The sequence below is a fragment of the Notamacropus eugenii genome, chromosome 3, assembly GCF_028372415.1.
Source record: "Notamacropus eugenii isolate mMacEug1 chromosome 3, mMacEug1.pri_v2, whole genome shotgun sequence".
In the NCBI taxonomy this organism is placed as follows: domain Eukaryota; kingdom Metazoa; phylum Chordata; class Mammalia; order Diprotodontia; family Macropodidae; genus Notamacropus; species Notamacropus eugenii.
Window position 1 is genome coordinate 356,614,497 of NC_092874.1, and position 23,569 is coordinate 356,638,065.

The 23,569-nt window shown below is 36.4% G+C and overlaps 1 pseudogene; it reads right to left on the reverse strand.

Moving 5' to 3' along the window:
• The window catches only part of LOC140532177 (heterogeneous nuclear ribonucleoprotein A1-like 2), a 49,026-nt pseudogene that overhangs the window by 17,796 nt on the left and 7,661 nt on the right, over window positions 1-23,569 (reverse strand).

The window sequence follows — 23,569 nt, forward strand, 5'->3', positions numbered from 1 at the left end:
TTGCGAAGAGAAAGAGAGCAATGCAAGAAAATAATGAAAAGTGAGGCAACAGCTTGCTGAAGGAGACCCAAAATATGCTGAAGAAACCAACATCTTTAAAAATAGGCTAACTCAATTGGCGAAAGAGGACCAAAAAGGGAAGGAAGAAAATAATGCCTTAAAAAGCAGAATTAGCCAAATGGAAAAGGAGGTTCAAAAGCTCACTGAAGAAAACAGTTCTTTAAAAATTAGAATACAAGGGGGCAGAGCCAAGATGGCGGAGTGAAAGCAATGACTCACCTAAGCTCCTGGACAAATTCCTTTGGATACCTTTGAAAGGAGAATCTGACCAAACTTTGGAGGTGTGGAATAGAGTGGGTGACAGACTTTGACGCATTCGGAGCCCAGGTCAGACTGGAAGGTCCAAGGGAAGGATCTGTTTCGCAGAGCTGATCCCCCAGCACACAGGACAGCGTGGTCAGCGCAGCAAGGCAGAAGGGACCTGAGAAGCCTGAGAGCGGCGGGCAGAACCAGTGGAGCAGGAGACCAGCCAAACCGAGCTGGTGAGAGCCGCTGAGCGCCAGATATCAGCACAGCAGCCCTTGAAACCTTCAGCCTGAAGACTAAACTCTGGTAAGTCACCTACTTGAACTTCCAGGAGCCAGGATGGTGGAGTGATCAGTAAATGCACTCTCCTCTCCCTGATGACCGTGAAAGAACCATAAAATATTTCCCCAGATAAATCCTGGATCAGCAGGAACAGCAGAAGGGGGCAAATAGTATCATAACACCAGAGGCTAGAAAAATAGCAAAGGGGGATTCTTCCTACTGTGGCGGAGGCGATCTGGAAGGACAGACGACCCAGGGCAGAGAAAATTCGCAATGAGACCCAGGCAAGCCTCAGCGCTAGGAGACGAGCCCCAGGAGGGGCGGGAATACTCATTAGCATCTAGGAGTGCCCGAGCCCTTCAGGGGAAAAGGGAAGACAATAGGGAAGCTGGGATCACAATCCCCTGACCTTACCTTTGCCTCAGGTCAGCTGAGGAGATCTCCTAAGACCAGACCACCCCTCCCACACACCTAACAAGCTAAACCCAGGGTTGATCTGGGAAACAAAAAACAAAAACCTGCTTTTAGCCTCGACACACATCAGCTCAATACAAAGATCTGTACCTTCTGACTGAAAGAACGAGAAGCTACAACACTCAGCCAACATCATGAATCAGAAAAAGCAGACGAAAAGTGAAAAAACCATAGAATCTTTCTATGGGGATAAGGACCAAAACACAAACACCAAAGAGGTCAGAGCTGAGACTGTACTTCCATCTGAAACCTCAGAAGGGACTATGAATTTCTCACAAGCTCAACTAGATTACCTGGAACAGCTGGAGAAGGAAATAAAAGAAAAACTGGCCAATGATTTTAAAATTATAAAAAAAAAATTCACTGATGAGAACATCACTCTGAAACGGAAAATTGAACAAATGGAAAAGGAAGTTCAAAAATTAACTGGAGAGAATAATTCCCTAAAAGGAAGAATTAATCAAACGGAAAAGGAAACTCAAAACCTAATTGGGAAAATTGATCACATGGAAAAGGAAACACAAAACCTAACTGGGAAAATTGGTCGAATGGAAAAAGAAGTACAAAAATTAAATGGAGAAAATAGCTCCTTAAAGGGAAAAATTGGTCAGATGGAAAAGGAGATGCAAAAGTTAACTGAAGAAAACAATGCGATGAAGATTAGAATTGGGCAAGTAGAAACTAATGACTCAATGAGGCAACAAGAATCAGACAAACAAAATCTAAAGAATGAAAAGATAGAAGAAAATGTAAAATATTTAATTGGAAAAACAACTGACCTGGAAAATAGATGCAGGAGAGAAAATTTAAGAATTATTGGCCTGCCAGAAACCCATGATGAAGAAAAGAGTCTGGACAATATCTTCCAGGAAATCATCAAGGAAAACTGCCCAGAAGTACTAGACTCAGAGGGCAAAATAGTCATTGAAAGAATCCACCGTTCCCCTCCCGAAAGGGATCCCAAATTCAAAACCCCAAGAAATATCGTTGCCAAATTCCAGAGCTATCAAGTGAAGGAGAAAATACTACAATCAGCCAGAAAGAAACAATTCAAATATCAAGGACATACAGTCACGATCACACAGGACCTTGCAGCTTCTACATTAAAAGATCGAAAGAATTGGAACCCAATATTCCATAAGGCAAAGGAGTTGGGACTTCAACCAAGGATCAACTACCCAGCAAAGTTCAGCATAACATTTCAGGCAAGGAGAAATTCATTCAACGAAATAAGGGATTTCCAGAGCTTCCTGACCAAAACACCAGAACTCAATAGACAATTGGATCTTCAAATGCAGGTCTCCAGAGAATCATAAAAAGGTAAACAGAGGGGAAAAATCAAAAACAAGAACTTGCTACTCAATTAGGGCAAACTGTTTACCTCCCTATAAGGGAAGATGATACCTGTTAATCTTGAGAACTGTGCAGCTATTATGAAAAAAGGGATATATGTAGAGGGAACGGGTATTAAGTAAATGATGTCATGTCAAAAATATGATTTAAGTATGAGAAGGGATTGTAATAGGAGGTGTGAAAAGGGGGAAGCAGAAAATGGCAAATTATATCACAGGAAGAAGTACAAAACTATAGTAGAGGGAAGGAGGGGAGGGAGATGAGCATTGTTTGAGAGGTACTCTCATCTGATTTGTTTAAAGGAGGGAACAATAATCTTAAGTAGATAATCCTAACTAGCTTTATAGGTAGTAGGAGGGGAAGGGGGAAGAAAGGGGAGGGTGGCTAAAAGGGAGGAAAGAAGCAATAAGAGTAAAGGGGAGTAAAAGGGAGGGGGGTTAAAAGAAGGAGGGGAAGGCTGCAGGAGGAGGGGGAGAAAAGTGAATACTATTGAGGAGGGGAAGGGAGACAGGAGAGCTAAAAGCACAAATGATGGGAAAGATGTTGGAGGGAAATACACAGATTGTAATCATAACTGTAAATGTGAATGGAATGAACTCTCCCATAAAACGGAGACGGATAGCAGAATGGATTAAAAGCAATAATCCAACAATATGCTGCTTACAAGAAACGTAGTTGAAACGGGGGGATACACATAGGATAAAGGTCAAAGGATGGAGCAGAATATATTGTGCTTCAGCTCATGTAAGAAAGGCAGGAGTAGCAATCCTAATCTCAGACAAAGCAAAAGCACAAATAGATCTAATCAAAAGGGACAAGGATGGAAACTACATCCTGCTAAAAGGCACCGTAGACAATGAAGCAATATCATTACTAAACATGTATCTTCCAAGTGGTATAGCATCCAGATTCTTAGAGGAGAGGTTGGGGGAGTTGAAGGAAGAAATTGATAGCAAAACTATACTAGTGGCAGACCTCAACCTCCCCCTCTCTGAACTCGATAAATCTAACCTCAAAATAAACAAGAAAGAGGTTGAGGAGGTAAATAAAACTCTGGATAAGGTAGATATGATAGATCTTTGGAGAAAATTAAATGGGAATAGAAAGGAATATACCTTTTTCTCAGCGGTACATGGAACATTTACAAAAATTGGCCATGTACTAGGACATAAAAATCTCACAATCCAGTGCAGAAAGGTAGAAATAATCAATGCATCCTTTTCAGATCATAATGCATTAAAAATTACATGTAAGAAAAGGCCATGGAAAGAGAAACCAAAAATCAACTGGAAACTAAATAATCTAATTCTAAAGAAGTGTTGGGTTAAAGAAGAAATCATAGAAACAATCAACAATTTCATTCAAGAGAATGACAATAGTGAGACAACATACCAAATCTTATGGGATACTGCAAAAGCAGTTATTAGGGGAAGTTTTATATCTTTGAATGCTTACATAAATGAAATACAGAAAGAGGAGATCAATGACTTGGGCTTGCAGTTGAAAAAGCTAGAAAAAAAGCAAATTGAACATCCCCAAGTAAATACCAAATTAGAAATACTGAAAAGCAAAGGAGAGATTAATAAAACTGAAATTAAGAAAACTATTGAATTGATAAATAAAACCAATAGTTGGTTTTATGAAAGAACTAATAAAATTGATAAACCTTTGGTCAATCTGATTTAAAAAAAAAGAAGAAAATCAAATTACTAATATTAAAAATGAAAGGGGTGAACTCACTTCCCATGAGGAGGAAATTAAAACAATAATTGGAAACTACTTTGCCCAACTTTAGGCCCACAAATTCTATAATCTAAACGAGATAGATGAATATTTTAAAAAATACAAATTGCCCAGATTAACAGAAGAGGAAGTTGAATACCTAAACAACCCCATCTCAGAAAAAGAAATTGAACAAGCCATCAATGAACTCCCTAGGAAAAAATCTCCAGGGCCAGATGGATTCACAAGTGAATTCTATCAAACATTTAAAGAACAGTTAATTCCAATACTATATAGACTATTTTTGAAAATTGGGGAAGAAGGAGTCCTCCCAAATTCCTTCTATGATACAAATATAGTTTTGATACCCAAACCAGGAAGAGACAAAACAGAGAAAGAAAATTATAGACCAATTTCCCTAATGAATATACATGTAAAAATTTTAAATAAGATTCTAGCAAAACGAATACAGCATCTTATCATGAGATTAATACATTATGATCAGGTAGGATTCATACCAGGATTACAGGGCTGCTTCAATATTAGGAAAACTATTAGCATTATCGATCACATCAAGAACAAAGCTGAGAAAAACCACATGATTATCTCAATAGATGGCGAAAAAGCTTTTGACAAAATACAACACCCATTCCTCCTAAAAACACTGGAGAACGCAGGAATAAAGGGAACTTTCCATAAAATAATAAGCAGTATCTATCTAAAACCTTCAGCAAGCATTACATGCCATAGGGATAAGCTAGATGCATTCCCAGTAAGATCAGGGGTGAAAGAAGGATGTCCATTACCACGAGTATTATTCAATATGATACTAGAAATGTTAGCTGTAGGAATTAGACAAGATAAAGATATTGAAGGAATAAGAATAGTCAAAGAAGAAACTAAGTTATCACTCTTTGCAGATGATATGATGATTTACTTAGAGAATCCCAGAGAGTCAAGTAAGAAATTGCTTGAAATAATATACAACTTTGGCAAAGTTGCAGGTTACAAAATAAACCCACGCAAATCTTCTGAATTCCTATATACGAGCAACAAAGTCCAATAGCAAGAGATAGAAAGAGAAATCCCATTTAAAGCTAGGGTAGACAGTATAAAATACTTAGGAGTTTACCTGCCAAAACAAACCCAGGGATTATATGAACACAATTAGAAGACACTTTTTGCACAAATAAAATCAGATTTAAGTAAGTGGAAAAATATTACTTGCTCATGGGTAGGCCGTACTAATATAATAAAAATGAGAATCCTACCTAAATTAATTAACTTATTTAGTGCCATACCAATTATGCTATCAGATAATTATTTTCTAGAGCTGGATAAAATAATATCAAAATTCATTTGGAAAAACAAAAGGTCCAGAATATCAAAGGGACTAATGAAAAGAAATGCTTGGGAAGGTGGCCTAGTGCTACCAGACCTCAAATTGTACTATAAAGCAGTAGTTATCAAAACCACTTGGTACTGGCTAAGAAACAGAGAGGTAGACAAGTGGAACAGACTTGGCACTCAAGATGCAGTAGGGAAGCAATATAGCAACCTTCTGTTTGATAAACCCAAGGACCCCAGCTTCTGGGAGAAGAACTCACTGTTTGACAAAAATTGCTGGGAAAACTGGATAACAGTGTGGCAGAAATTAGGCATAGACCCATACCTGACACTGTACAAAAGAATAAAGTCCAAATGGGTACATGATTTAGGTATAAAGATTGATACCATGAATAAACTGGAGAAGCAAGGAATAGTGTATTTATCAGATTTATGGAGAAGGGAAGAATTTTTTACTAAAGAAGAGATAGAAAGCATTATGAAATGCAAAATGGGTAATTTTGATTACATTAAACTGGGAAGTTTTTGGACAACCAAACCCAATGCAACCAAAATCCGGAGGGATGTAGTAAATTGGGAAAGAGTTTTTACGGCTAAGCTCCGGGATAAGGGCCTCATTTCTAGAATATATAGAGAACTGACTCAAATGTATAATCATACAAGTCATTCCCCACTTGATAAATGGTCAAATGATATGAACAGGCAATTTTCAGAAGAAGAAATTAAAGATATCTACAATCATATGAAAAAATGCACTAAATCACTTTTGATTAGAGAGATGCAAATCAAAACAGCTCTGAGGTACCACATCACACCTATAAGATTGGCAAACATGACACAACAGGAAAATGATAAATGCTGGAGAGGATGTGGGAGAATTGGAACACTAATTCATTGTTGGTGGAGCTGCGAGCGCATTCAACCATTCTGGAGAGCAATTTGGAACTATGCCCAAAGGGCTACAAAAATGTGCATACCCTTTGACCCAGCAATATCGCTACTAGGACTATATCCCCAAGAGATCATAAAAATGGGAAAGGGTCCCACATGTACAAAAATATTTATAGCAGTACTTTTTGTAGTTGCCAAAAACTGGAAGCCAAGGGCATGTCCATCAATTGGGGAATGGCTGAATAAATTATGGTATATGAATGTAATGGAGTACTATTGTGCCGTAAGAAATGATGAACAAGAAGACTTCAGAGAGGCCTGGAAGGGCTTATATGACCTGATGCTGAGTGAAAGGAGCAGAACCAGGAGAATTTTGTGCACAGCAACGACCACAGTGTGCGAGAGTTTTTCTGGTCGACTTGTAATTTCGTAATAACGCCAGAACTTCTTTAAAAAAAATCCCAGTAGTGGTTCTCTAAGGCAAAATGCCTTCCACACTCAGAGAAAGAAATATGGAAGTCATTCGCAGAATGTAGCAGATCATGTTTGTGTATGTGTATGTTTTTGTGTATCATGTTTTGATTTGTTATATGATTTCTTCCATTTATTTTAGTCTGACTACATAGCATGACTATAGTGAAAATGTACTCAATAGGAAAGTATATGTAGAACCTATACACAACTGTATGCAGCCGTGGGGAGGGAGGGGGGTAGTGGGGGTAGGTGTGGGGGGGATAAAATCTCAATTGTATGGCAGTGATTGTTAAACATTAAAAAAATAATTAAAAAAAATTAGAATACAAGAAATGGAAGCTAATGACTTTATGAGAAACCAAGACATTATAAAACAAAACCAAAAGAATGAAAAGTAGGTGACAATGTGAATTATCTCATTGGAAAAACAACTGACATGAAAAATAAACCTAGGAGAGACACTTTAAAAGTTGTGGAACTACTTGAGAGCCATGATCGAAAGAAGAGCCTAGAAATCATCTTTCCTGAAGTTATCAAGGAAAACTGCTCTGGTGTTCTGGAACCAGAGGGTAAAGTAAATACTGAAAGAATTCACTGATCACCTCCTGAAAGAGATCTGAAAAGAAAAACTGCCAGGAATATTGTAGCCAAATTCCAGAGTTCCCAGGTCAAGGGGAAAATATTGGAAGCAGTCAGAAAGAAACAATTTGAGCATATTAGAAACACAATCTATATAACACAAGATCTAGCAGCTTCTACAGTAATGGACCAAAGGGCTTGGAATATGATATTTTAGAAGTCAAAGGAACTAGGATTAAAACCAAGAATCACCTACCCAGAGAAACTGAGTATACTACATCAGGGGAAAAAATGATGATTCAATGAAATAGAGGACTTTCAAGCATTCTTAATGAAAAGATCAGAACTGAAAAGAAAATTTGATTTTCAGACGCAAGAATCAAGAGAAGTATGGAAAGGTTAACAGGAAAGAGAAATCACAAGAGACTTACTAAAGATGAACTATTTACATTTCTACATGGAAAAATAATATTTGCAACTCTGAAACTTTTCTCAGTATCCAGGTAGTTGGAGGGATTATATACAAACACACACACGCACACGTGTGTGTGTGTGTGTGTGTGTGTGTGTGTATAGAGAGACAGAGAGACAGAGACAGAGACAGAGACAGAGAAATACGGACAGACAGATAGACAGAGAGCCCAGGGTGAGTTGAATGGGAATGGATCATATCTGAAAAATAAAATTAAAGGTGAGAGAAGAATATACTGGAAGGAGAAAGGGAGAAATGGAATGGGGAAAATTATCTCTCAGAGAAGGGGTAACCACAAGCTTTTACAATGGAGGGAAAAAGGGGGCAGATGAGAGGGAAAAAGTGAAGCTTACTCTTATCACATTTGGCTCAAGGAAGGAATAACATGCACACTCAATTTGGTATGAAAATCTATCTTACACTGCAGGAAAGTAGGGGAGAAGAGGATAAACAGGGTTGGCGGGATGATAGAAGTGAGGGCAAATGGAAGGAGGGAGCAATTAGAGGTAAACACTCATGAGGAGGGATAAAGTCAAAAGAGAGAATAGAAGAAATGGGGGGGCAGAATAGGATTGAGGGATGACAATATGAGTATTATGGAAGTAATTTGCAAAACTACACGTATATAGCCTATATTGAATTGCATACCTTCTCATTGGAGATGAGTGGAGAAGGAGGAAGAAAGAGAGGTTAGAAGTCAAAGATTTAAGAATAAATATTGAGGACTGTTTGTGCGAACAACTGGGAAATAAGAAATGCAGGTAATGGAGTATAGAAATTTATCTTGCCCTAGAGGACAAGAGAAAAGTTGGGGTAGGGGAAGGGAGCACACATTGGTGGAAGGGGAAATCAGACTGCAATGTGGTTTGGGGTGGGGAGAGGGGAGACATGAGGAGAAAATCTGGAACGCAAAATTTTGTGAAAATGAATGCTGAAAAGGTAAAATAAACAAATAAGTAAATAACGATAAAATGAATGGAAGAAACCATTAGAAAAACATAATACAAATGAAAATGATCTCCTTCATTCTGAGATTGAATTCAGTAGTTCTTTCCCTGGATGTAGAAGAGACCATTAGGAATTACTTAGGTCCTTCCACAGCAATGCATTTCTAAGTCTACCAGGAAAACAATCCTCGCATACTGTGGTAGTTTTTGTGTACACAGTTTTCCTGTTTCTGCTCCTTTCATTCAGCATCAGTTATGTAAGTCTTTCTAGGCCTTTCTGAAGTCTTCCTGTTCGCCATTTCTTATAACAAAATAGTATTCCATTACATTCATATACTACAATTTATTCAACCATTCCCCAATTGACGGGCATTCCCTTGATTTCCAGTTTTTGATCACGACAAAGAGAGCTGCTATAAATATTTTTGTGCATGTGCCATCCTGTCCCATTTTTGTTATTTCTTTGAGATACATTCCTAGAAGTGATATTGCTGAGGCTTTGCAGATTTTTGTAGCCTTTTTGGCATAGTTCCAAATTGGTCTCGAAAACGTTTGGATCAACTCACAACCCCAATAGCAATGAGTTAGTGTTCCAAGTGTCCCACATCACCTCCTGTTTTGTCATGTTAGCCCATCTGATAGATGTGATATGGAACCTCAGAGTTGTTTTGATTTGCATCTCTCTAGTCAATAGTGATTTAGAGCATTTTTTCATATGACTACAGATAGCTTTAATTTATTCCTCTGCAAACTGCCTGTTCATATCCTTTGACCATTTATCAATTGGGAAATGACTTGTATTCTTGTACGTTTGACTCAGTTCTCAATTTATATTAGAAATGAGATCTTAACCGCACACACTACTTGCAAAAATTACTTCCCAGCTATCTGATTTCCTCTGAATCTTGGTTGTGCTGGTTTTGTATAAAAACTTTTCACTTTAATGTTATGAAAATTATCCATTTTGCAGTTCATAATGTTCTCTACCTCTTGTTTGGTCATAAATTTCTCCATTGTTCATAAATCTGTAAAATATACTATTCTGCACTCCCATAATTTGTTTGTATTATCAATCTTTATACCTAGATCATGTGTCCATTTGGACTTTATTTTTGTGTACGATGTCAGGCATTGGTTCATGCCCAGCTTCCGTCACACTGTTATCCATTTACCTCTGCAATTTCTTATCCTAGAAGCTGGGATCCCCGAGTTTACCAAACAACAGTTTGCTACATTCATTAACTACTGTGTCTTGTGTACCTAAATTATTCCACTGGTCTACTCCCTGTTAATTCTTAGGCAGTACAAAGTAGTTTTGATGATTGTGGCTTTATAATACAGTTTGAGATCTGGTAGGGCTACATCACCTTCCCTATCATTCCTTTTCATCAGTTCCCTTGATATTCTGGACCTTTTGTTCTTCCAGATGAATTTTGATATTACTTTTTCTAGCTCTAGAAAATAATTATCTGGTAGTTTGCTTGGTGTGGCACTGAATAAATAAATCAATTTAGGTAGAATTATCATTTTTGTTATATTAACTTGGCCTATCCAGGAGCAACTGATATTTTCCAGTTACTTAGATCTGACTTTATTTGTGCGAAAAGTGTTTTCTAATTGTGTTCATATAATCTCTGGCTTTGTTTTGGCAGGTAGAGTCCCAGATATTTTATAGTGTCTACCATAGCTTTAAATGGGATTTCTCTTTCTATATCTTGCAGTGGGGCTTTCTTAGTAATATATAGAAATGCGGATGATTTACATGCGTTTATTTTGAAAGCTGCAACTTTGGAAAAGTTATATTTTTTTATTTCAAATAGTTCTTTTGTTTGATTCTCTGTGATTCCCTAAGTGTATCATCATATCATCTGCAAGGAGTGACAAATTTATTTCTTCTTTGCCTATTCTAAGTTTTTCAATTTCTTTTTCTTTTCTAATTGCTACAGCTAGCATTTCTAATAAAATGTTGAACAACAGTGGTGATAATGGGCATCCTTGTTTCACCCCTGATCTTACTGGGAATGCATCTAGCTTGCCCCCATTGAATATAATGCTTGTTGATGGTTTTAGGTACATACTGCACAGTATTTTATAGGAAGTTCCATTTTTTCTATATTCTCCAGTGTTTTCTATAGGAATGGGTGTTGCATTTTTCTGCATCTATTGAGACAATCTTGTGGTTTCTGCTAGTTTTGTTGTTGATATGATCAACAGTGCTAATAGTTTTTCTAATATTGAACCAGCTCTGCACTTCTGGTATTAATCCTACGTTATCATAATGTATTATTTTCATGATAAGTTGCTGTAATCCTTTTCCTAGTATCTTATTTAAAATTTTAACACCTATACTTATTAGAGAAATTGCTCTACAATTTTCTTTCTTTTTTTTGGCTCTTCTTGGTTTAGCTATCAGAACCATATTTTGGGCATAAAAAAAAAAATTTGGTAGGACTCCTTACTCCCCAATTTCGCCAAATACTCTACATAATACTGGAACTAACTCTTCTTTAAATATGTGATAGAATTCTTTTTTAAATTCATCTGGTGCTGTGGGTATTTTCCTAGGGAGTTGATTGATGTTTTGTTTAAATTCCTTTTCTGAGACGGGGTTATTTAACTTAAGTGATCAACTTCCACTTCTGGTAATCTGGATAATTTATGTTGTTTTTTTTTTTTTTTAAATAATCATTCATCTCTTTTAGACTGTCAAATTTATGGACATACAGTTGGTCAAAATAATTTCTAATTGTTGTATCAATTTCTTCCTCACAATGGGTATAATTTGGTGTTCTTTTTTTTTAATCAAATTGACAAAAGTTTATCAATTTTATTCTTTTTTTCATAAAATCAACTCTTAGTTTTATTTACTTGTTCAATAGATTTTTTAATTTCAATTTTATTAACTTCTCCTTTGGTTTTCAGTACTTCTAATTTGGTATTTACTTGGCAATTTTCAATTTGGTCTTTTTCGTGCTCTTTCAGCTACATGCCCAATTCATTGATCTCCTCTTTCTCTATTTTATTAATATAGGCATTCAAAGGTGTAAAACTTCCCCTAAGAAAAGCTTTTGCAGTGTATAAGATTTGGTAGGTTGTCTCGTCATTGACATTCTCTTGAATGAAGTTGTTGATTTTTTCTATAATTTGTTGTTTAACCCACTCATTCTTTAGGATTAGATTGTTTACTTTCCAATTCTTTTTTGGTTTATATTCCCATGGCCTTTGTTTTCATATAATTTTTATTGCATTATGATCTGAGAAGGAGGCATTGACTATCTCTGCCTTTCTGCACTGGATTGTGAAGTTTTTATAGCCTAATACATGATCAGTTTTTGTATATGTACTGCTGAGAAAAATGTATGTTCCTTTCTATCCACATTCAATTTTCTCCACGAATCTATCATATCTACTTTATCCAGAGTATTATTCACCTCCTTAACTTCTTTCTTGTTTATTTTGAGGTTAGATTAATCAACCTCAGAGATGGGGAGGTTGAGGTGTCCTACTAGTATAGTTCTGCTGTCTATTTCTTCCTGTAACTCCCTTAACTTCTCCTCTAAGAATGTGGATGCTATACCACTTCGATCATATATGTTTACTAATGAAATTGCTTCATTGTCTGTGGTGCCTTTTAGCAGGATATAGTTTCCTTCTTTACCTCTTTTGCTTAAATCTTTTTTTCTGCTTTTGATTTATCTGAGATTAGGATTGCTACCCCTCTTTTTTTTTTACATCAGCTGAAGCACAAAATATTCTGCTCCAACTTTTTTTTTCCTTTAAGCTGTGTGTATACCCCAGATTCAAATGTGTTTCTTTTAAACAACATATTGGTCAAGTAGGATTTTTAATCCATTCTGTTATCTATCTCCGTTTTATGGGAGAGTTCATACCTTTTCACATTCACAGTTATGATTCCTATATGTGTCTTTCCTTCTATCCTCTTTCCGCTTGTTTATGCTTTTAGATCTCCCTTCTCCATTCTCCTCCACAATAGAGTTTTCATTTTTGACCACCGCCTCACTCAGTCTTCTCTCCTTTCTTTCAGCTCCCCTCTCTTTTAATCCCCATTTCTCTTACTACTTCTATCCTCCCTTTCCTTTTCTTTTCCCCTTCCCCTACTACTGTCTATAGAGTTAGTTAGATTTCTAAGCTTAACTAAGTTTGTTTGTACAATCCTTGAAACTAATCAGATGGGAGTATCTCTCAAACAAGGCTCATTTGCCTCCCCTCTTTCCGTCTCCTGTAATATATTTTTGTGTCTCTTTCTGGGATGAAATTTATTTTTTCTACCTCTTCCTCTTCACATCTCCCATTACAATCACTTCACGCCCTTAAATCACATTTGTTATCATCACCTCATTTAATTTATACCCATTCCCAATGTCTATGTATACTCTTCTTACATTTTTTAAGAAATGAACAATTCTCAAGATTAACAAAAATCATGTTCCCTTATAAGGATATGAATACTTTGCCCATATAGAGTAACATATTTATTATTCTTTCCCTATTTATCCTTTTAAGCCTCTCTTGAGACCTGTGTTTGAAGATCAAATTTTCTATTGAGTTCCGACCTTTTCATCATGAAGGTCTGGATATCCCTCATTTTATTGAAGGCCCATCTCCTTGCCTGAAATATTGTGCTCACTTTTTCTGGGTAACTGATCCTTGGTTGTAGTTCTTGCTCCTTTCCCTTATGAAATATTGTATTCCAATTTCTTTGATCTTTTAATGTAGAAACTGCAAGGTCCTATGTGATCCTAACTGTAGCTCCTCCTTATTTGATTTTTTTCTTTCTGACTCCCTCCTGTATTTTCTCCTTTAGTTGATAGTTCTGGAACATGTCAACGATACTCCTTGGTGTTTTTAGTTTTGAGTTCCTTTCAGGAGGTGAACGGTGGATTCTTTCGATTTCCTTCTGGATCTAGGAATTCTGGGCAATTTTCCTTGATGATTTCTTGGAAAATATTGTCCTGGCTCTTTTTTCATTATGACTTTCTGGTAGACCAATAATCTTTAGATTTTCTCTCCTGGATGTATTTTCCAGGTCAATTGTTTTTCCAATTAGATAGATTTTCTTGTATCTTTTCATTCTTTACATTCTCTTTGACTTATTCTTGATGTCTCATAGATTCAGTAGCTTCTACTTACATGATTCTAATTTTTATCCAATTGTTTTCTTCAGTTAACTTTTGCTTCTCCTTTTCCATCTTTTCTATTGTTCCTTCTAAGGAGTTGTTTTCTCCATTTTGGTTTTATACTTGCTTTTCCATTTGTCCAATTATACTGTTAAGTTCTTCTATGATTTCTTTTTTCATATTTTTCAAGGCAGGGATAACTTTTTCTTCTATTTCTCTGATTTGGCTTTTGAAATCCTTCCTGATCTCTTCCAAGAAGGCCCTTTGTGCTTAAAGTCAGTTCATATTCCCTTACGAAGTTTCAGATGGGAATATCATCTCAATGTTGACCTCTTTGGTATTTTTGCTTTGGTCGTTATCCCAATAAAAAAGATTCTACGGTCTTTTCTTTTCTGCTTTGCTTCTTACTCTTGCTAATCATCCTTTTCCTGGCTTTCAAAGTAGATCTCTGCGCTGGGGCATAGTGGCCAGCTCCCACATTTCTTCAGCTTAAATCCTGAGGCTTTGTTTGCTATGGCCTCTGATTCTTTCAGCTAGAAGCTAAAATCCTGCAGCTTAACTAGTACTGAGCTGACTGGTATTGGAAAGCAGAGGCTAGGTGAGGTCTTTTGGGATTTCCCACTAGTTACCCTGGAACTAGATCCTTAAGTGTGAGAGAGGAGTGGTCTGGCCACAGGAGGTCTCCTTTGCTGAGCTAGGGCATAGGCAGACTTGGTGGTTGGTAATCCCATCTGCTCTAGTGACTTCCCCATTCCTCTGAAGTGATGAGATAAGCCTGATGTCTTGCTGTTGGTAGTTGCTGACTTCACCCCCATAGGGCTCAGGATTTTCTCCAAGTTTGTTGAGGTGGGGCTGTCTGGGACAGCTGTAATCCTGCACTGGTCCCTTTCAGCCACAGCAAGTGGGACCTTCTGTAGAGATCTTCCTAGCCTAATGTGCCAACAGTCTGTTTACCACTTCAGCTCCTCCCACTGTTCCAGGGTTTTTCCCAGGGAGATATTGTCTGGACTCCTCAAGATTAACAAGGGGATGGAGATAGCAATTGCCAATCAGTTCTCCACCTTGGCTTCTAGCACTGAAAATTAGCTTTATCTCCTCATAATGTTTTTTTTTCCTGTAGTCTTAATGATGTAAAGAAGAAGGAAAAGGAAATGGTAGATTCTGGACAGAAAGTTTTTGATTGTTCCTAGACCAGGGCACAGGTGAGGAGAGGAGTAACACCTCTCTCTTGATTGTGCTAGCTTGAGCATTTACAGTTCCCCAGAATATACGCATCTCCCGACAAAGGTCTCAAAAGTCAAGTAACTTGCTGGAAAAATGACCAAAAAGAGATAAAAAAATAAGACTATTGATGGTTACTTTCTTGGTGAACAGGTATTTTCTTCCATTCTTTCAGATAAGGAAGAAAAAGGCACAACATCAGAGGAAGTCAAGGTTTCTGCGTCCAAAGCATCCAAAATAAATATGCAGTGGTCCCAGGCCATGGAAGAACTCAGTAAGAATTTTGAAAATCAAGTAAGAGAGATGGAAAAAAATTGGTAAGAGAAATGAGTGATGCGAGATAATCATAAAAAGCAAGTCAACATCTTGATAAACAGACCCAAAAATACCGAAGAAAAAATACCTTTAAATACAGGTTAGCTCAATTGCCATAAGAGGTCCAAAGAGCCAATAGGAGGGGAATGCTTTAAAAAACAGAATTAACCAAATGGAAAAGGAGGTTCAAAAGCTCACTGAAGAAAATAGTTCTTTAAAAATTAGAATGGAACAGATGGAAGCTAGTAACTTTATGAGAAACCAAGAAATTACAAAACAAAATCAGAAGAATGAAAAAATGGAAGATAATGTGCAATATCTCATTGGAAAATCAACTCACCTAGAAATACATCCAGAAGAGACAATTTAAAAATTATAGGACTACCTGAACGCCATGACAAAAAAAAAAAAACCTATACATACATTTCATGAAATTATCAAGAAATACTGCCCAGATATTCTAGAATTAGAGGCCAAAGAACATATTGAAAGAATCCACAGATTACCGCCTGAAAAAGTTCTGAAAATAGAAGCTCTTAGGAATATTGTAGCCAAATTCCAGAGTTCCCAGGTCAAGGAGAAAACATTGCAAGCACCCAAAAAGAAACAGCTTCAGTACTGTGGAAATATAGGCAGGAAAGCACATGATCTGACAGCTTCTATATTAAGGGTTTGAAGGACTTGGAATACGATATTCCAGAAGGCAAAGGAACTGGGATTAAAACCAAGGACCACCTACCAAGCATAACTGAGTATAATACTTCAGGGGAAAATGAGTGTTCAGTGATATAGAGAATTTTCAAGTATTAATGATGAAAAGACCAGAAAATAAATAAATAAACAAACAAATAAATAAATAGAAAATATCAAACAGAAAAATGAAGAGAAGCACGAAAAGGTAAATAGGAAGGAGAAAACATAAAGGACTTTCTAAAGTTGAACTGTTTACATTCATACATGGAAGAACAATATTTGTAACTCGAGTCTTTTTTCAGTACTTGGGTAGTTGGAGGGATTATACACACACATACACATAAATACACACACACATAAAACACAGGGTGAGTTGAATAAGAAGGAATGGTACCTAAAAAATAAAATTGAGAGGTGAGAAAGGAATATATTGGGAAGATAAAAGGATAAATGCAATGGGGCAAATTATCACTCATCAAGGAGGCAAGAAAAAAACTCCTTCAGTGGAAGGGAAAAGGGAGGATGTGAGAGGGAAAAAGAGAAGATTACTCTCTTCACATTTGGCTTGAGGGAATGACATGGTCACTCAGTTTGGTATGAAAGTATATCTTGCACTAGAGAAGGGTAGACTAGAAGGTGACAAGTGGGCTGAGAGGTTGATAGAAGGGAGGGCAAATGAGAGAAGGGATTAATCAGAAGTAAACACTTTTGGGGAGGGAAAAGGCCAAAAATGAAAATAGAATAAATGGAGGACAGCCTATTATGAGGGTAATATACTTAGTCTTACACAGAGTGACTATTATGGAAATCTTTTGCAAAACTACATTTATATACCCTATATTGAATTGCCTGCCTTCTCAGTGGGGATGGGTGAGGAGGGAGGAAGGGAGAGAAGTTGGAATTCAACGTATTAGGAATGGATGTTGAGAATTGCTTTTGCATACAACTGGGAAATAAAAAATACAGGTAATGGGATATAGAAACCTATCTTGCCCTACAAGAAAAGAGAGAAGAAGGGGCTAAGGGAAGGGAGAGGTGTGATAGAAGGGAAGACATATTGAAGGCAGGGGTAATCAGAATGAAAGGTGTTATGGGGTGGGGAGAGGGGAGAAATAGGGAAAAAATTTAGAACCCAAAATTTTGTGGAAACGAATATTGAAAAGTAAAAATAAATAAGCTTAAAAAAGAAGAAGGAAAAGGAATGGAAAAGGAAAAAAATAAGGAAAAATATCGTCTTTTTTTTGTCATACCAAGATCAAAATTCAGTACGATCACCAACACCTCTCCTTAGCTTCCCTAATTGGTAAAGCAGTTTCATTGTTCCAGAATCGAGGTGAGTATCTTGGTTTTTTCTTGTTCTTCTTCTTCTTTTTGGTTTTCACAAGAGGGATGAATTTCTGTTTCCTTTGTTTTTCTGCTAAAATACATCTTAGCAAACCAGATAAGAGTTCTTTAGGAAGGAGATGTGGGCTAAAGTAAATACAAAACGAACTGAGTGTTAACACATGGAGAGAAAGTAAGATTGATGATCTGACAAAACATTAATTAAAGAGAAGACCAGTGCCAAGACTTTCTTTGTAATTCAATTCCACATAATTCAAAGACAAAATTAATTTAGTGCTTCTTATTTGACAGAAAATAAACAGCTTCGTATTGATTACTCTTTTTGAAAATTTGTGCACATATGATGGGTCTATGCTCTGCAATCGGAAATAGAGTTGTTTAACCTCTGAGCTTAGAGCTTAGATTAATAGAATGGTACAGACAAAAGAAAGGTGTTTCTTTTTTCTCAGATGACGCTATTTTAAACTCGTTTTTTCCATGTTTGCGTATGCAATCTTGGAAACATAAATCGTTTATTAACTAAAGGAAATAATCTTAAAACTTTTGGAAATGTTTAATTCTGAGCAGTTGTCAATTTGTAAAGTTGCAGATATGCTATCTATTTCACATAGGAATGATTTCTTACAAAAATACTAATGACAACTGACAGTGTTTTTACATTTATTTGTGTAGATGTGAGCAGATTGAAAAGTTGAATATAATTCCAAATACATGCACTCACTTATTCCTCAGATATCTTCATATTAACTGACTTGTTTGACTTTACCCACAACCTTCCCAACCCTCTCTGAATTCTAGAATCTTAATAAAATCAATATTGTTATTGACATCTCAAAGTGTGTGTAAATATTCTCTGTTTTGTCTCCATCCTTCATCCTGGTAAGTTTTGAAACCAAAATTTTATTCCAGGGCTATTTTGCTATATGTACAGCCAAGGCATGACCTTTGAATAAGGAGAGAAAGAAATCAGCTAGCATTGTACGTGAAGGGGATAAGTCAGATGCATTTACAATAAGATTTGGGGTGGAACAAGAGTGTCCATTATAACCAATGTTATTCAATATGGACTAGAAATGTTAGCTTTAGCAATAAGAGAAGAAGAAGGAAATTGAAAGAATTAGAATAGGCAAAGAAGACATAATGTTATCAATCTTTGCAGATGATATGATGATAGAATCCTAGAGAGTCAAGTAAAAAAAATATCTAATTGAAATAATAAACAACTGTGACAAAGTTGCAGGACACAAAATAAACCCACATAAATCATCTGCACTTCTACATATTGCTATATATTAGTAACAAAGACCAAACGCAAGAGATGCAAAGTGAAATCTCATTTAAAGTTACTATAGACATTTTGGTCTACCTACCAAAAGAAACCCAGAGACTGACTATATGAACACAATTACACAACATGCTTCACACAAATTAAGTAATATCTAAATAATTGGGAAAGATGAGATGCTCATGAATAGACCAAGCCAATATAATAAAAATGACAATTCTACCTAAGTTAATTTTCTTATTCAGTGTAATACCAAACTACCAAAAATTATCTTACAGAGGTAGGAAAACGATATCAATTTTAATCTGAAAGAACAAAATGTCCACAATATTAAAGAAAGTAATGAAAGGAAATGCTGGGGAAGGGGGCCTAGCCAAATCTCAAATTGTATCATAAAGTTGGTAGGTTGTTACTCTTCTTTCTCAAAGAGAACAAAAATGACATCATCATGATAAAATAAAATTCCATCGTCTGTGGCTGTGTCTGATCAGACTCATATGAGCTAAGAATTCTCTACCAAATTTGCACATCCTAGATTTCCTTTGTGCTGTTGCAATTCTGCTTTGCTCATACTGCTCAGCACATTTTCCAATGTGGGCATGCCATGCTGAGAAGTCCTGTGCCAGTGTCTCCTATACCCCACAATCAAATTCAAAGTTCTGGAGAGAGAACTTGAAAGTGTCCTTGTATCTCTTCTTCTGATCACCATGTGATTACCTACCCCATGCGAGTTCTCCATAAAACAGTCTTTTTTGCAAGCTTGCATTCTGCATTCAAAGAACATGGCCAGCCCATTTGAGTTGCACACTCTGAAGCATAGTTTGAATGCTTGGCAGTCCAGTTTGAGCAAGTAAATTAGTGTCCGATAACTTATTGTGCCAGATGAACTTTAGAATCTTTCTAAGACAGTTCAAATGGAAGCAATTCAGTTTCCTGGCATGGTGCTGGTAGGCTGTTCATATTTCACAGGCTTACAACAATGAGGTCAACATAATAGCTCTGTAGACCTTCAGTTTGGTAGTCAGTATAATACCACTTTTCTCCCAAATTTTTGTTCACAGTCTCCCAAACAATGACCTAGCTCTGGCAATGAGTGTATCAAACTCATTGCCAGTGTGTACATCCCTGGAAAGTACACTACCAAGGTTAATGATCTTTTGCACAGTATTCAAAAATTCTCCATTTGTTGTAACCAATGTTTCCACATAAGGATGGTGTGGTGGTGACAGATGGAGCACCTGTGTTTCCTTCATGTTGATTGTTAGGCCAAAATTCACACAGGAAGTAGAGAAGTAATTCGTACTTTGCTGCATCTCAGCTTCAGAGGCTGTGTTGAGTGCACAATCATATGCAAACAGAAAATCATGTACCAATACTCCCTCTATGTTGGTCTTGGCTTGTAGCCTTTTCAAACTGAAGAACTTACCACCGGTACTGTACTTGACCTTGATGCCTTGTTTATCCTCATTTAAAGCATTTAACAACATGGATGAAAATATCATGCTAAAAAGCATGAGAGCAGGCACAGAGATCTGTTTGACTGCACTAGTGACTGACAAGGCATGAAAGCATTGTGCACTATCCAGAACCTGGGCAAACATGCCATCAGGTAATTGATGTTCAATGCTGATGAACTTCTCTGGGCAACCAAATTTTGACATAACTTTCCATAAGGCCTCATGACTAATAATGTCAAATCTTGGTCAGATCTACAAATGTTGTGTCCAGACTTCTGTACTGCTCCTGGCATTTCTCCTCGAGTTGTTGGGCAGCAAACACCATATCGACTGTTCCTTGGCCGTTTCTGAAGTCTCACTGACACTCAGATACATGACCAGTTTCTAGGTGAAGGATCAGCCTGTTAAGGAGTACTCTACCAAGAATCTTGCCAGCAATTACTAAGAGAGTGATCCTTCCCTCAATGTGACTATCGCATGAAAATCTGTTCCCTTTACCTTTATAAAGATGGACAATGGAGGAATCCTTCAGCTCCTGAGGGACAACCTTTTCTTGCCATATAACCTGGAATATTTCAGTCATCTTTTGCATGAGCTTGGCTTGTAGTCTTTTCAAATTGAAAAACTTACCATCAGTATGGCAGTTGACCTTGAAACCTATTCATCCTCACTGAAAACATTTGATCACATGGCTAAAAGTGTCCTGCTAAAAAACATGGAAACAAGCATATATTGTCATGAGTCTGTCATTCAACCTTTTGGAAAGAGTATAAGCTTATAAAGTATGAATTACCAAAAGCTCTTAGTACTGACTAAGAAATAGAGTAGGTCAGTGGAAAACATTAGGTACACAAGACACAGTAGTCCAAGATCATGGCAGCCTACTGTTTGATAAACCCAAGCATCCCAGCATTTCGAATAAGAAATCATTGTATGACAAAAACTGCTGGGAAAACTGAAAATAGTATGGTGGAAACTGGATATAACCCAAGCCTGACACTGTATAGCAGAATAAAGTCCAAATGAGTACATGATCTGGGTATAAAGCCTGACATAAAAAAAAAGGGGATGAAAGAAATAGTTTATTGTCATATTTATGGATAATCGTGGAATTTATGACCAAACAAAATACAGAGAACCTTATGTAATGAAGAATGGATAAGTTTGATTACATTTAATTAAAAAGGTTTTGCACAAACATAGCCAATGTAACCAAGATTAGGAGGGAAGCAGAAGACTAGAGAAGGAGTTTTACAACTAGTGTCTGTGATAAAGGCCTCATTTCCAAGTACATATACATATCCAAACAAAATTTGCAAGAATTTGTCATTCCCCAATTTATAAATCGTCAAACAATATGAAAATCTAGTTTTCAGAGGAAGAAATAAGCTATCAATAGTCATGTGACAAAACAACGTAAATCAGTATTCACTAGAGAGATGCAAATGAAAACAACTCTGAGGTACCACATCACACCTGTCAGATTGGCTAGTATGACAAAACAGGAAAATTTGAAATGTTGGAGAAGATGTGGGAGAGTTGAAACACTAATTCATTGTTGGTTCGAGCTATGAGCTGATTTAACCATTCTGAAGAGAGCCGTTTGGTAATAAACCCAAAGTGCTATAAAAATGTGCATACCCTTTGAATCAACAATATTGCTTCTTGGACTGTATCCCAAAGAGATCACAAAAATGAAAAAAGAACTCATTTGTACAAAAACAATTATAGCAGCTCTTTCTATGATTGCCAAGAAGTGAAACACAAGGCGATGCCCATCAATTGAGGAATGGCTGAACAAGTTGTGGTATATAAATATGTTGAAATATCACTGTACTATAAGAAATGACGAACAGACAGACTTCAGAAAAAACCTAGAAGGACTTATATGAACTGATGTTAAGTGAAATGAGCAGAAAGAAGAGAAAATTATGCATACTAAAAGCCTCAGTATGTGAGGACTGAATTTGATTGGATTTAGCGTTTCTCAACAATACAGGAATGTAAATCGTTTTCAAAGGACTCATGATGAAAAATGCCATCCACATCCAGAGAAAGACCTATGGAGTTGCAATGCTGAATGAAGCAGACTATTGTCTCTCTTATATTTAGTTTTGTTTTTATATGGTTTTCCCATTCCCTTCAGTTTTTAAATGCAATGTGATTTAAGTGAAAATATGTTTAATAGGAATGTATTTGTGGAGCCCATATGAGATTGCATGCCATCTTCGTAAGTGAAAGGTAGAAATTTTTGAAACTTATAGAATGAATATTGAAAAGTGAAGACAAATTAATAACTTTGGGGAAAAATAAATAAAGAACATTTAAAAATGAATAATTCTTTTTTAATTCCTACTGTTTATCAGATAACGCATACTAAATGTATCTTAATTTTATTTATTCATTGAAGGATTACTAAAACTTTAATGATTTCTTTAAAAATATTTTATATATGTTGTATCAATATACTTTGTTTTGGTATAATTGATAATATTCAACAAAAACTCAGCTGACTTTTCTTGTCAATAAGTTTCCTCAAAGAATTAAATGAAATATAAAATAATTTACTTTTGACTGATATTACAAGATATTTTCTAGTTTTTCCACTCACACATGTTTAAGGGGAGTGTATCTTTTCCCCCCCTTATAGTATTTCACTCCATTTCTAGTTGCATGTAAAAGCAATTCTTGGCTCTCATTTTGGGAAATTTAGAGTTCAAGCCCTTCCCCTTCCCTCTCTCCTCTTCAAGACAGTAAACAATGTGACATGGACTACAGATGCACAATCATGTTAAACATGTTCCACAATAGTCATGCTGTGAAAGAAAAACCAGAAAAAGGGAAAACCGTGAGAAAGCAAAATATTAAAGAAAATTTTATGTTTGCGTCTACATTCATACTCTGTATTGTTTTCTCTGGATGTGGTTTGCATTTTTCATCACAAGTCTTTTGGAGTTGTCTTGTGTCATGTGTTGCTTAGAAGAGCTAAGTTTATCATAGTTAATCACTGAACAGCATTTCAATTGCTATGTACAGCGTTTTATAGAATGCTCCTGATTCTGCTTACTTCACTCAGCGTCACTTGATGTGTCTTTCATTGTTTTTCTGAAGTCATCCTCCTCATTTTTTATAATAAAATAATAACCAAATAAAATCATATGCTGGTTTTGCCATTCCCCAATTGATGTGATCCTTTTGATTTGAAATTCATAGCCCCCAAAAATGTTGCTATGAATATATTTCTACAAACAGTTCTTTTTCCGTTCTTT